This window comes from Peromyscus eremicus, chromosome 5 (assembly GCF_949786415.1).
Source record: "Peromyscus eremicus chromosome 5, PerEre_H2_v1, whole genome shotgun sequence".
Taxonomy (NCBI): domain Eukaryota; kingdom Metazoa; phylum Chordata; class Mammalia; order Rodentia; family Cricetidae; genus Peromyscus; species Peromyscus eremicus.
In genome coordinates, this window is record NC_081420.1 from 70,412,493 (window position 1) to 70,428,390 (window position 15,898).

The 15,898-nt window shown below is 41.5% G+C and overlaps 1 protein-coding gene across 5 annotated transcripts in view; it reads left to right on the forward strand.

Moving 5' to 3' along the window:
- Nucleotides 1-13,337: 13,337 nt before the first annotated feature.
- Nucleotides 13,338-15,898, forward strand: part of Armc3 (armadillo repeat containing 3) — an 84,420-nt gene continuing 81,859 nt past the window's right edge. For 3 of the 5 annotated variants that reach the window (XM_059263656.1, XM_059263657.1, XM_059263658.1), the window contains exon 1: nucleotides 13,338-13,421. The gene's annotated coding sequence lies outside the window, so the exon portion shown is untranslated. The remainder of the gene's footprint in view (nucleotides 13,422-15,898) is intronic. The other 2 variants (XM_059263659.1, XM_059263660.1) reach the window with 2 other exon arrangements.

A 15,898-nucleotide genomic window follows, 5' to 3' on the forward strand; every position in this document is an offset into this window, starting at 1 on the left:
AACTAAGACTATGGGGGACATTTCTCATCCAAACCACTATACCATCTGCAATTCTAATAACCAAAATCAGTCATTCTGCACCTTCTCCCCATTTGAAGAGGATCTCATTCATCTAGTCTAGGAGGAGCCCCTGCTCAGCTTGACTCTTTCATAGCCTCTGCTGTTCCCTTCATGCCCACTTTGTCCCCTTAGGTTTTTCTTTTTAAATTTTTTATTTATTTTTATTTTTATTTTTTTTACAGTGGCCCCTGAAGTTCAGTTAAACCCTAGGCCTCACTCATTAGCAACAGAGGTTGTAGTCTCCAAGATATTAGTATTCAGATTTTTAGGGGTGAAGGATAGGCAGCCTTCCTTTCAAAGGGTGAGTAAATAAACAAAACAGTCTGGACAACACCCTAATACTCTCTCTTTTTGATAAATATTTGCTTCTACAGAAAAAAAAGTGATTTTCTACTCGACAAAGCCCCACTTCCTGACCAGTGATTTTGAGGTACAGGTTTTTGCCTGAATTGGGTTCCCCAGAAGTGTAAGTATTTAACACACACACTAGCTCTTCTCTAGAGCTGCTGTTTTCTAAGCAAGCCCAAGGATTATATTGAACGTGATTTTAAAATAGAGGTAAGTAATGACTTTAATATCTGTTCTCCTTCTTCATCTACAAAAGCAATTCTGTTTTTTTTAAATGATATACTCAACTTATTAAATAAGTAAATCTAATCCTTGCCCCCACAAAAGAACTGTGACTGCAGTTGTCATTAAAACAACAATAAAAGCAGAAACAAAGATGTTCCTGTTCAAAATATAGATAACAGAAACAGAATGTAGAAATCTTCAAATGAAAGACTGAGGCTCCCAGCAAAAAAAACCAAGCAGGTTATCTGGTTTTATGGACAAAGATGCTTGTGGATAAAGAGAAAGGATTGGAGATATGATATGGTGTTTTTATTGCTTTTCTCCCTGTGGTCTTAAGTTAATTCCCTTTTACAGTTCCAGTAATATCAGTATTCTGGGATAGATGAGGAGGCCAGTAACCCATATTTCTTGAATTACATCCAATAAACTGGGGAAACTAAGAGGGACATGAAATTCCTACTCAGAAAATTTTAGTTTATGTATTCTCAGTACTATGCTTTGATCATCTGAAACTTGTGCCATTTTACAGTGAGTCATTTGTTTGTCCCCAAATTCTTTATACACCCTGGTGACACATAGCCTTTACTTTGATATGCTTAACAAGTTTATTCTTCATGTTCATTCATACCAGCAATACTAATAATATGGTGGCTAGTAGAGTCTGTTTTCACTCAGTCACTTAAACTTTTATTCAATGCTTCTTATTTGCTATCCAGAAATACTTGTACTGGCTATTTTCTTATGTACATAAAAAAATCTTCAAATACAAAAAACAAAATTTCTTTTGTTTCTCATGAGGTATAAGAATGTCTATAAAATCAAAATTGAATTTACATTTTAGATTTTCAATTGACTTTATGGCACAGCACAACAGAGTTCCACCACGTAGTTTCAGCCATCTAGCAATTTTCCAGTAGTCATGGTCTTGACTAGTTCACATTCCTGCCTAAATATTTGTAAATATTTGCCTGCAGTTCACTTCCAGATCCCTGATCACAAAAATGGATTCCAGCAGCCATGCTTTCAAAGTCAAATCAGTAAATGATGTCTGAATACTTTAGCAGATACAGAGAGTTTCCTTGACTTTAGACCCTAAGAAGAGTTTTATCTTAACTGATGATACTTCAGGGATCATCTTGGAGCAATCAAATTCTAAAGAGTTTATGTTGGCTTACGGTTCTCGGGGGATAAGAGTCCGTGATGACGGAGGGAGACATGAGAGCAATCAGCAGGCATTGCTGTGGGATGGTATGTCAAGTGTGTTGCTGATTGGTCAATAAATAAATCACTGATTGGCCAGTGGCCAGGCAGGAAGTATAGGCGGGACAAGGAGGAGAATAAAGCTGGGAAGTGGAAGGCTGAGTCAGGGAGACACTGCCAGCCGCCAGATGACAAACAGCATGTGAAGATGCCGGTAAGCCACGAGCCATGTGGCAAGGTATAGATTTATAGAAATGGATTAATTTAAGCTGTAAGAACAGTTAGCAAGAAGCCTGCCACGGCCATACAGTGTGTAACCAATGTAAGTCTCTGTGTTTACTTGGTCGGGTCTGAGCCGCTGTGGGACTGGCAGGTGAGAGAGATTTGTCCTGACTGTGGGCCAGGAAGGAAAACTCTAGCTACAAGGCATGGCTGCTAGAGCCAAGTGTTGAGGGCTCACATCTTGATCTGCAAACATAAGCAGAGGGAGCAAGCTGGGAGTAGGGCCAGGGCTTAAGTTCCCAAGCCTGAGCTAAGCAACATCATTTCTCCAGTAAGGGCACACCTCCTAAGCCTACCCAAGCCCCCTAAAACAAGCACCACCAGCTGGGAGCCAAGGGTCTAAATACATGAGCCTAGGGGGGACATTTTCATGCAAACCATTGCTGTGGGATAATGCCTTTGTACACTGGTTTAATAAAATGCTGATTGGCCAATAGCCAGGCAGGAAGTATAGGCGGAGCAAGCAGACAAGGAGAATCCTGGGAAGAGGAAGGGCTGGGTCAGGAGTAGTCAGCCAGACACAGAGGAAGCAAGATGACAAGGCAGAACTGAGAAAAGGTACCAAGCCAGGTGGCTAAACATAAATAAGAATTGTAGGTTAATTTAATTGTGAGAGCTAGTCACTAATAAGCCTGAGCTAATGGCCAAGCAGTTATAATTAATATAAGGTTCTGAGTGATTATTTTAGAAGCAGGCCACAGGACTGCGAGGGTGAGGGGGTGGGGAGGTGGGGGCCTGGTGGGACTGGAGGAACCTTCCGACTACAAACCATCTCAAATGATGATCATATTTGCCAGTTTGCTCCAGATGATGTCTGCTCCAGTTTGGGTAAGAAAGCCCAAGAGATTCAGCATCCCAGCTTCATTCAGTCCATGTGCTTTTGGACTTTTTCATTGTATAGCATAACAGGCTAAGAGAGGGGCTTGCAGGACCCTTCACTTACTGCCAACCCTCTGTCTGTCTTGGTGCAGCCCCACAATCACATCCTCATCACAAGTCCTTCAGGTGATTCTGATCTGGACTGCCTCAGTGCAAAGGTTCCTTCCTTAAAAGACACAGTGTTCATCTTCTGTTGAAAGACGGGTTCAATGTGCAGAGACAAACTAGAGAAATTGTTTCCCATCCAGGGGCTCTTCCTGTTGTTGATCCAGCAGCATGGGTTTCATATCCCCATGCAGAGAGAAAGTGGACAGAGAAATGATTCTCTGTCATCTGCACATAATGCGATGTCACCTCCAAGACATGTGTTGGTTCAGACACGTGTTATCACTCTTTTTGTCTGAGTGGGATGACCTCCTGTTTCCTTTTAAACTTCAACGGCTCCAGTAAGCAAGCTGATAGGCCCATGGTGCAATTACAGAAGCCAAATTCAAAGCCGAAAGAATGTAAAGTCCAGCCTAAGCACCAAATGATTGGTCCTTGTGGACTTGGTCTACTAAGTTAAGCTGATTGTAAAGGCTTGGAGTCAAGCACACAATGAGCATTGTTTACTTTGAAGTTCTACCATTCAGGCCTTTCAAATAATCTTTTTTCTGGGGTGGCTGCCTCTTCTGTGATGAGATTGTATTTTACCCCATGGATGCTTACTTAGTAGCATGACCCTTTTGAATAGCCAACAGGGCTTCCCACTGTTTCATGACCTGCACACAGTGTTAGTCTCTAGAGCCTTTAATTTTTTTTTTCCTTCCCTGGTACAAGAAGACAAATGAACTGAAATTGTGCCAAGGTTTCACTTAGACCATAGCATGAGATAAAGAGGATTTACGAGCAAAGAACTCTCTTGAACGGCTGCCAAAAAAGCAGATAACTTTTAAACAACACAGTGTGCTAGCAGAAAATGCCTGCGGCAAAACTACTGTCACGGGATGGAGGAGCTTCGCACAGAGCATGTTGGCAAACTGTGGGCCTAAGCTCGGAAAGAGCAAAAGGCTGCTCTGGAGTTGCTGGCTTTCTTCACACTAAACTGAGTGGTATAGAAGACAGGAGTCTTTGATCTTTATTATGATCTTTGACCAATATCAGTTGATGGACAGCAATCAACTAAGTGACTAGTTTAGTTTGAATGGACTTTAATTCAATACATTAAAATGGAACGTGTCCTGACTAAATTAACTAAAATACAAATGTAGTCTCTTACTTGAATCAGATGTTGGTATACCAATTGAATAGAGTAGATCATTTCTTTCTTTTCTGAAGATTGTCTTAATCCAAGTAAATAGCACAGACTGGATGTACTAGACATTTACTTTTCACAGTCTTAGAGTATGATGTTCAAGGTCAGGTTTTTTTTTTTCTTTTGGACAGATTTGGGGTCTTGTAGTCACATTCAGTGACCTGAAAGGGATTTGCTGAACATGTATCTTGGTGTAAAACAATAATTGAATATTTTTAAATTACATATTCCTAATAAGGAAAATAAAAATTAGCATCTCCTGCATGAGAATCTGTTTTTTTACAGCAGAAACCCTACAGGCCAAAAGGGAGTAGCATAATATATTCACAATCCTGAAGGAAAAAATCTTAGTAAGAATATTATATTCAACAACTCTATTTCTCGAAAATAAAGAGAAACAAAATAAAGACTTCCTCAGACATTTAGGATTGGAGAGAGTTTATCAGTATTAAACTAACCTTACCAAAAACATGACAAAGATGATCTCCAAGCTGAAGGAAGAGGATGCTAATTAGCAGTATCGAAGCATAAGAAATTACAGAACTCACTGGTGAAATTAAGTCCATTCACAAACCCCACATATGTAAAAAACTTCACATGGGCAGGGAAATGGACTCAGTCTCTAGTATCTGGTATTAAAAGAACCTAAAACTACAATGATATGATCATGGGAGTGAATTATGAAAATCTGTAAGTTACTCCAGCAAGAGTACAAGGGGAAGGTGATGAGAAGTGTAGAATCTGTGAGACAATCAAAATTGTTGTTAACTTCAAAGAGCTGGTACCAGGTATTTTCTGTGAGGTTTGGAAAAACCACAAGGAACAAATCTGTGACACCATTGCAGAAGTCACAAATCAGAAAGGGAAAAAGCTAGATAGGAAGAAAGGAAGAACAGGTCCACAAGACAAGTGGAGACAATTAGTAACGCAGCCTTAGACAGTCCTTACGTAGCAACAATTACATGGAACTGTTTACAGACAGACTTCCTAAGTCCAAAGGCATTACCTCATGGAACCAGAAACACAACAAACTAAGTCCCAGGTGAACCAAAAGAAGAAAATAAAGACCAGAACAGAAACAGATAAAATGGATTTGGATTCAGCAGAAAAGATGCATGAAACTGAAAGATGGTGTTAAAAATTATTTTCTTATTCTCTGTGTGAGAGTGTTTTGCTTGCGTGTATGTCTGTGCATCACATGCATGCAGTGTCCATGAAGGCCAAAAGATAGTGTCGATTCCCCTGGGTATGGAGTTACAGACAGTTGTGAGCTGCCCCATAGATGCTGGGGATTGAACCTGGGTCTTCTGGAAGAACAGCTAGTGTTCTTAACCACTGAGCCGTTGCCCCAGTCCCCAAAAATGACTTTTGAAAAGGAAAAAAAGTCAAACTCATTGCTAGACTGAGAAAAGAGAAGAGGAAATATTACAACTAATAACAGCAGGATATACATCGTAAGAAGGTCACATAACTTTACGTGCATGTGGACTGCACAAAGAGAACTCATGGACATAAAGGGGAGAATAAGTGGTTGCCGTAGGGGAGGAGTGTGGATGTGGAGAAAGGAAGTGGGTGTAAATAAATTCAGGTGATTACTGCAAACAGGGTGACTGATATTTTAGAATAAGCAGATGGTTCATTGTAAATGCTCTCCCAGCAAAGAAATGATAAGTATTTGCAATGATCAGTATGCTACTTAGCCTGACTTGATTATTCCACAATGCACACATAAATCCAAACATCACATTGTACCCCATAAATAAACATGGCTATTATTTATCACTTAAAAATAGAAAACGTAGCAAAAATTAAACACAGAGGGACTGGGAAGATGGTTCAGTAGGCCATGAACGTGCCATACAAAGGTAATGGTGGAGTTCAGCTCTCCAGCACATTAATATCAGGTGGGTGTGGGAGCCTCCCTGTAACTGGCCTAAGAGGACAACAAAGGGGTTCCTCAGAGCCAGCGGGCCAGCCGGACTACCTGTATAGGTGAGTTACGGGTTTATTGAGAGACCCTGCCTCAGCGAAAAAGATGGAGTGTGGTACAGGAAACCTGACAATAACCCTGGGCCTCTACACGTATGTGCACACACACACACACACACACACACACACACACACACACGCGCGCGCGCGCGCGCACATACCACACACATGTACAAAAAGGAAAACCTGAAAGACCTGTCTCAAAGAAAGGTAAAGAACTCCTGAGGAATGACATCTGAAGTTCACCTTTGGCCTCTACACATATGCATGTGGACCTCAGGTGTCCAGAGGACATAGTACTCAACTTCAAGGGACTCCCACTGGTCAAACAGGACCGCTAAAAGTCAAAAAGAATAGTGACTACAATAGACTTAGCTCTGTGTAGTATGTTGAGAGCCCATGTGTTTATACTGACATTTAAAAAGGAAACAGCCAGAAAGCATTCATTTGGAGGTGCAAGGACAATGACTCATTCTGGAAAACTTTCCTTTTTGAGGTGTACTCTATACTACTTCCTGTCTGAAGCATACGCCACAGTATTTCTTGTCTGAGGTATATTCCATACCTCCTCTCAGAGGTGTATTTCATAGCATTTCCTGTCTGAGGTGTGTTTCACAGATGCACTTCTTAGGACTGGGAGCTAACAAATTCAGAAAGAGAAAAGGAAAAGAAAAGATCAAAGGATATAAATAGATAAATAAATCTATATTGGATCAGGGGAAGCAAGACTATTTGTAGATAAAACATCCTAATAAATCCACCCACAACTTACCAGAACTATGGAGTGAGTTTAACAGGGTCACATCTTATAAGATCAATATATGAAACTCAGATTTATTTTTCTACTAGAAAATTTTGACATTGCAAAGAGTGTTCCTTGTAATGGCATAAAAAATCGACAGAATACTTAGATGGGAGCTTTAAATACAAGCATGAGACCTGTAGATGCAGAGAGAAGTCTTAAAAGGCTCAAATGGAGAGAGACATTGTGTTTGTGAATTGGAGAACTCAGTATTATTAAGTTACCAGGTCTTTCTGAATTTATCTATGGACTTCATGCAATCTTAATCAATATCCCAGCAGGTTTCTTATAGAAATTGACAAGCTATTTTTAAAATGTGTAGGAAATGTAAAAAGACGTAGGGTGGCCAAAACCACTTGAAAGAGCTTCTCAGACTTAACTGGAAAGCTAAAATAATGAAGACACTGTAGTTATTAGTAAGTGGATAGAAATATTGATCAAAAGCAGAATAAAGCTCAGAAACAGACCTGCTTACAAAGGATGGATTTATTTTGGAGAAAGGTGCCAAAGTAACTAAATACATAAAGCATGAAATTTCCTTGAAGTAATCCTGGTAATCTTTGGACATTCATACACTGATTGTGCTGCTTAAACTATTCCCAATCTTAAACATCTACAATAGTTAACAGGACATGAATCTAAACATAAGATCAAAATGGTGAGCCTTCTAAACAAAGGCAAATGAAACGGAAACCAAAGCAACAACAAACCAAATCACACCGGGGGGCGGGGGGGCGGGGGGTGTTTGGAGAGACGGCCCTGTGTTTAAGAGCACTTGCTCATCTTGAAGAAGACTTGGGTTCAGTTTCCAGCATCCACATGATGACTCAAATCTCAAATATCTGTAACTCCAGTTCTAGGGAATCCAATAACTTAAAAAAAAGAAATATATATATTTTTACCTCAGGGTAGGCAAGAACTTCTTAGATAAAAAACAGAACAAACAAGCAAACGCATCAGCAATGGAAGTAACCTATAGTGAATGAATAGGTCGCCATCTAACTTGAAAGCTTCTGGCCTTTGAAAGACACATTTAGGAAATGAAAGATAGGGGGCTGGAGAGATGGTTCAGTGGTTAAAAGCATCAACTGCTCTTCCAGAGAGTCCAGGTTCAATTCCCAGCACTTACATGGCCGTTTTTTTAGCTGGCTGTTAACTCCAGGATCTGACGCCCTCTTCTGGCCTCTTCAGGCACTGCACAACATGACGCACAGGCATACAAGCAGGCAAAATGCCTATACACATAAAAAATTAAAAATTAAAAAGGAAATGAAAAAGATAGATCATATATTGGTGAGAAATATTTCTAAATTACATTTCTGACAGATGACTGAAATACAAAAGAATTCTTACATATCCAAACAGACACTTCACTGAAGAAGATAAACACTGTGTGAGAGAAATATGCATTAAAAACCAGAAGAAGAAGGCCAGCAAAAGGGCTTAGCAGGTAAAAGAGCTTGCTGAACAAGCCTGGAGACCTGAGTTCAATCCCTAGAGCCCACACTGTAGAGGAGAGAACTGACTCCCACATGTTGCCCTTTGACCTCCACAGGAACACCATGGCACACATTTCCTCTCCTTACAAAATAAAGAAATAAAATTAAACAAAAACCCAGAAAAGACATCACTTTCCACCCACTGGAATGACTGACAATATCAAGGCCTGTAGGCACACCGCCCAACTGGAGTTCTCACCTATTTGCAGATACCGTGTAGGTGTTGGGGAAGCAATTTACCAGGTTCTCAGGACACTAAACACAGGCTTGCCTTTAGACCTAGAAATAAAATTCCACTCCTGATATTTTCCCAAGGGGGAGGAAGCGTGTTCTCCCCAAACCCTCATATAATAGCTCAGAGAAGGTGGATTACCACCAGCCCCAGATTAGAACATGCCTGGGTCAACGTTCCACAGCCATCCATGCTGTGCAACAGCACTAGTCAACAGTGAAGAGGCACCAGGGACGATGGTCTGCAGCATGGTGATCCATTAAAGGGGCCGAGACAGAAAAGGAGGCCGTGTGCTGTATGGCTTCATTTACAAGACATTCCAGAGAGAGCAAAATTATAGGGAGAGAAAGAAGGCAGTGCCTCCAGGGCGGTAGGGTGGAGAGAGAGAGAGGAGAGAGAGAGAGGAGAGAGAGAGAGAGAGAGAGAGAGACAGAGAGAGAGAGAGAGACAGAGAGACAGAGAGAGAGAGAGAGACAGAGAGAGAGAGAGAGAGAGAGAGAGAGAGAGAGAGAGAGAGAGAGAGAGAGAGAGAGAGAGAGAGGGTTGACTTTGAAGAAGCGGGAAGGACTCATGGGATGACAGAAATGTTTTGTGTTCACGGTGGCAGTAGCTCTCACAACTATAAACCCTTGCCAAAGTTCACCAACTGCATGTTTTTAAATAAACATGACCAGAAAATGAAAAAAAAAAAGGCAAACTGAGCCAAGAGGAAGTCTTGAAAAGATCAAAACAATAGTTTAAATAATTTCATAAAAATCTCTTTACGACTTGTTGTAATACCGTATTTTGAAGACCTATGTGTATGATGTGTTAGTTCAGGACCTGGCAACAGAAGTCAAGCGAACTTCAAATCTGTCTTTGCTGTTTATTAGAAAAATGACCTTACACCTATTATTTTACTCATACCTCATAAGATTAGAGTGAGACTTAATGACTCACATAACCCGGTTACTCATAACTCTCTGGCTCAGGATAAATATTCACCAAATGTCCATTTTGAAGATCATTTAGAAATGGAGTTCCCTCTCTCTCTCTCTCTCTCTCTGCTTAAAATGTCCTGTGAAAATAATGGAACTAGCACACGCATAACGTAGAGCAATGGTGTAAGATAAGAAATGTTTTCTGGTGCCTGGAGGAGCTGATGAAGACTTTCTGGAGGAAGTTATGATGATAGATATGAAAAATTAGTAAATGATGTTCAGGCCAATTAAGGGAGCGAAGGGCAGAAAATCTCACTGTGTATTTGAGAATTTTGATTGCCAATCATGTTGCATGCCATCCTGTGGTGGAGGGAGAGGGAGACACCAAAGAGAAAGAAAAATTAATTAGACTTGCATCTTCCAGGGGTGACTTTGAGCATCCTGGAAAAGAACACTGAAGCCAGGATGAGGCTCCAGGACTAGAGACATATCGAAAGGTTTGTAGATGAGCCTCGGAAAAGATGATTGTACATCCCCAGCATGGACTGTGAGAGTGAAAAGGTAAATCTGAGAAACTTAGAATCTGGTATCTGAGCACAAAGGAGAATGAGTGTCAGGCTTTATGTATGAGCAGCTAGGAGGACACTAGTGCCCCTGGACCAGTGGTTCTCAACCTTCCTAATGCTGCGACCCTTTAATACAGTTCCTTATGTTTAGTGACTCCCAACCATAAAGTTATATTCATTGCTACTTCATAACTGTAATTCCACTACTGTTAGGAATGACAATGTAAGCATCTGATATGCAGGATATCTGACCACTGGTGAAAGGGTCGTTCAACCCCCAAAGGAGTTGGGACTCTAGGTCATTGCCTTAGACAAATGGAAGAACACATTTTGTACCAGGGAAACTATGAATTTAGGTGAATCGTGTTGTTTAAGATGCCTGTAAAGGACATTTGAGCCTAGAGTTCATTATCAAAGCTGGTTGGGGAGCTGTGGAAAGGGACAGCAATTGAAGTCACAAGTAGAATTGAGATCACCCCATTGAAAGCATACACTGTGGGAGAGAGTCAGGAACATGTTACTGAAAAATAGCAACATGTATAGGGGTATAGAAAAGACCTTAAATAATGCTTTAAAACTAGAAGGATCAAGGGACAGCACCCAAAGTCTTGAGTTTCCTGAAGGGGCTGCTAAGAGTGTCATGTGCACAGCAATATCAGAAAACACAAAGATAATTAGCATCCTATGAATCTAGGCAGTATTAGTGCTGGGGAAAAGACAGACTTGAATGGAAAATTAAAAATGTGGAGTTATATAGTGCAGGCTATTTTCCTGGAGAGCCATGAACATGAGCAGAGAGATAATTGAGTGGCAAGAGACACAGGTTGCTACGGTTTTTATAAGTGTTCCCCAAAGGCCTATGGGTTAAAAACTTGGTCCCCAGGATGGCACATTATTGGAGGGTCCCATGGACCTTTTAGAGGTGGGTGCTGGTGGGACCCTATTGTTTTTAACTAAGTCTCTGTCGTTTGATTTTATCAATAAATACTCAGGAGCCAGATGCTGGGGTGAAAACCTGCTAGCTCAGAGAGGCAGAGAAAGCACCCAGCTTCTTCCTCCTCTGCCCAGCGCCCTGGAAAGAGAGCTTTCTCCTACATCTCAAACAAAAACTTCTCCAACTGGATGTCCCTCCCTTCTGCTTCCTGTGCATCTCTCTACCCTCCTGAGTTCCTCTTACGCTCTATGGTTTTTTTCCTGTCAACTGGTTGCTTGCTCTACCTCTTAACCTACGATCGATTTTATTTAATCCTGTTTACAATATTCAAGCAGAAAGCTCTTGGATTAAAGGTGTGTGCTAGGGCTGAGCCACCCCATAACTAGAAGCAGGTTTTTTTCAGTAAATAACACAATCTCAGGGTTCACAGTGTGATCAAATATCTGCAACCCTCTTCTGCCCGACTTTTGGTTCCTAGCTTGTGAGGCGAGCATCTCTATGATGTACTGCCCTAGCCAAAGGACGGCACCTCCAGAACCATGAGTCAAAACAAGTCTACCTTTTTATGTTTATTGTTTCAGGTATTTTGCTACAGTAATAATGGGAAGCTGGGTGATGAAGATGAATGAAGTTTCTAAATTTTTATTACTTATTCTCTCTCTTTCCTTCCTTCTCTCCCTCTGTGTGTGTGTTGGGGGGGAATGTCAATGCATGTATCACAGCACGTATATGGAGGTCAGATGAAAACTTTATGGGGTTGGTTCTCTCCTACATTTATGTGCATTCCAGGGATCAAACTCAGGTCTCCATGCTGGCACAGCAAGCGCCTTTACCTGTTGAGTCATTTTGCTAGACCCTGGAGGAAATCTTGATTTTGTTTTTATTTTCTTGTGAGGCACAGGAGAAATTATTATATTTATTTAATATGGGGGGCTGGAAGAAAGGAAGTTAATGAATTATATTGGGTAAGATATTAGTCAAGGTCCAACGAACATATAGAAATCACATGAGTTATTAGACCATAAATACTTTGATAGAAATAGTTGTTAAAAACGTAACAATCTGGCCGGGCAGTGGTGGCGCACGCCTTTAATCCCAGCACTCGGGAGGCAGAGCCAGGCGGATCTCTGTGAGTTCGAGGCCAGCCTGGGCTACCAAGTGAGTCCCAGGAAAGGCGCAAAGCTACACAGAGAAACCCTGTCTCGAAAAACCAAAAAAAAAAAAACAAAAAAAAAAAAAAAAAAAAAAAAACGTAACAATCTGGTTGTTAAGTGACTGAAATGGTAGGAAGAGAGTACAGAAATAAATTAGCAACTGTAAGAAGCATCCAGCATTGTTAGGGCTGAGGTAACAAGGAGGACGGTGGGAGATGGAGTCTACAAAGTGTAAGGGGTGGAGAGATCGTCTCCTAAGAGCTCTCTGGGGGTTGCCCGGGGCCAGGCTGAGTTAGGCAGAAACGAAAGAATCTCTGAGAGTTGCATCCAATCTAGCAGATGAAAGGGGCTTAGGAAAGCATTGCTGGGAAAGGAAATGAGATAGAGTGTAAAGAAGCTAGAGGAGGAAGTTTGGAGAAGCTGGGGGAAAGGAGCAGAGAGGTTGGAAACAAGGCAGCGGGAATGGCATAGAACGGGCAGCCAGGCTTCGGGTTTTTCTTGTGTTTTCGAAGAAAGCTGCAGATTATTCCAACAGTGGAGGGAAGTCCGGAACGATGATTTCTGGAGGGCCGGTACATCTGAGTGGAAGAGAAAAAGCTGAGAGGGAAAACCAGAGTCATTATCTGCAGGGCCAAACGCGATGGCCTGGTCTGTGGTGGCTGTAAACATCGGAAGGAACCAGTAAGGAAGGGAAGGCTCCAATTAATCGATGGCTTCTTTGCTGAATGTGGCTGGGGGGCAGAGGGCAAGAGAGCGGACAGGATCTTCTTTATTTGGGCCATTAGAAAGGATATCTGAAGATGAGGAAGGGAGGGAGAGGAGGAGATTTTGAGCTTTGTTAGTCTTTCCCGGCACGATTATGGTTCCTGCAGGATTGATCGCCGGGGTGCTGGACAATGGGTGCCTTGGAGCTAAGAGCCAATTCCAGGCAGAGCACGCAGGCGCAGCCTGGTGTCGCCTAGCAACCAGGAACAACACTGACCCACAGAGGCCAGTGCAGTATGTAGGGAGTCGCTGCTCCTAGGGACTCCATGCAGGTAAAGGCAGACCCGGTTGTTCACTTGCCCTAAAGGGTGGAGAGACCCAGGACTCAGCCAATTGAGGCATTCAGTGCACAGGTGGGAACCGCTGGGACAAAGGGAGGGGACACCTGAAGAGCTGTCCCAGTCAGCACCCGCAGGTACCAGCGGTACTCTGCCCTTAACGGGGCGAACCTGAGGCTCCAAGAGGGAAGTGAGGGTCTGAGATCCTGTCACTTGACTGTAAGTGTCTCTTGAAGCAGGATCCTACCTGCTCCAGCCTTCCTCTGCTCCTTTAAGTCTGCTCAAAGCTAGTTTCTGCCTATGGGAATATCTGAAGCTCAAAGACTGAGGGGGCGGCAAGGGGGGATGCAAATGACAAATGGGGTGATAATGCGGCTATGAAAGGCACGATTTTAAGCCAAATCCATTGTCATAATCAGTTTAATAAACTTAGTACCTATTCATTCCGTTATCTTCCAGCTGTATTTATATTCCTAAAGAAACTGAGAGGTGGGTGAATTTTTTTTATGTCCAAAGACATTCATTGCAGCCTTGTCCGTAATTCCAGAAAATTGGAAATGGGAGGCTAGATGAGTAACGGATTTGAAAGCATTATTTAAATGATATGCTGATCCACTGAAGATGCCAGGAAGATAAATGGAGATGGAAATGTTTTGAACTTGCCCTTTAAGGATTTCTTAAGAAAATGGTCCCAGGAAAGGAAATTGACAATAGGCAGTAGAATTCAGAAAAGATGGTAAAAATCACTATAGAAAACACACACACAGACAAAGGAACTATATCAAAATAACACAAATCCACCTGAGCTTGTCTTTGGGTGAATTTTCTTTTGTTCATTGTGCTATTCTTTGTCTCCCAAATTCTCTACAGTGAAATACCTAGTCTTTATGAGAAAAAAAATAGTGTGTGTGGCTAATAGCTCCCACCCATACCAGTGGTTTACTCCTGCCCCCCCCCCAAAGAGCTATCCCAATATAGTGATAAAAATCAGTCACCTCTGACCTCATGGTGTTGCCCAGGACCCTTTCCATGATTGCAATGCTCTGTGTCTTTATCCTTCTCACTGTTCATTATTGTATTGTTCAAAACACCACCCTGGAATAGGAGACATTAGTATGAGGTCAACTGAGATAACTTCAAACAACTTTGTGTGTGTGTATAACTTAATTGTTTCCTGAATGATTGTCAGAAGGAATTATTATAATTCTATACATAGCAGGTCCTGCTATGTCTTAGAATTGCTTATGAACTTATCTTGACCTATGAACTTACCCTATGATAGCTTCTTTGTGTTTCAGAATGCTTTCTATGTTCTGGATGAAACAGGCCCAAAGTCAAGGGCCTATGCACTTTTCAAGCATACATGAATATCTGTGATTTGAGAAAAATGCTAGCTCTATATATGGAAAGAAAATTGAAAACTGATATTTTAGTGTTTTATTTATCTTCTATCTCCATACATTTGAAGACAGATTTCCCACTTTGTAAGAATTTTCAAATATCCACACTAGTTGCTGAGTAGTTCAAAAAGCAAATCCTGATGGAAATTTGGAGGCTGGAGAGATGGCTCAGTGGTTAAGAGCATTTGTTGTTCTTCTAGAGGACCATGCTTGGGTCTCATCACCCACATTGTGGCTTACAAGTCTGTAACTCCAGTTTCAGGGGATGCAACACCCTCTTCTGGTTTCCTGGGGAGCTGGCATGCACATAGTGCACATACATGAAAGCAAAAATACCCCCCATAAAATAAATCAATCTAAAATATATTTATATAAAATTGTATTTAATGGAGAATGTGGGTATTATTTTTTTAACATTTTAGTATACTTGATAAGGCATAAGGTACCCCAGGATAGGATAAGCCTGCCAAGTTCTTCATAGGCTTTACAATTCATGTTATTCACATGGAATGGGTGTCTTTCAAAGCCTCTGAGTTACTGTGATTTTGCAGCCTTTTAATACATTCAATGCATTCTGCCCAGTGTCTCTAAGAGCAGGAGCAGCTTTTGACTCCTGACAAGCAATTTGAACTAACCCTGATACTGAAGGCCCTCTCCAGGGATTTTCTACATCCGGAGACTTCTCTCGAGACTTTGGTAACTTGCTCTTCCTTTCACCAAAGCATTACTCACAGGAAAAATAGAACTAATGACTTTCATACTACTGAATTCATATCACGTGCTAGATACCTGCAGATACAGAACATTGTTGCATACAAAAAAGGACACGCGTGCCTGTTTTGTGGGATGTCATGTGGGTCTCAAAGACTTCATCTCAAGCCCAACATAGGTGGCCTGTAAATGTGCTGTGCTCATTTAGTCAGAAGTTAGGTCACCAATGCACTCACCTTTCTAAACTGAACAAAACGCCAGTACCAATCTTATCAATAAGTTCTTTGAAAATCAGTGCTTCCAACAGGGACACATGAAACAGTTTGTGCCCTTGCAGGAATTCCTTCATGAATTGCATGC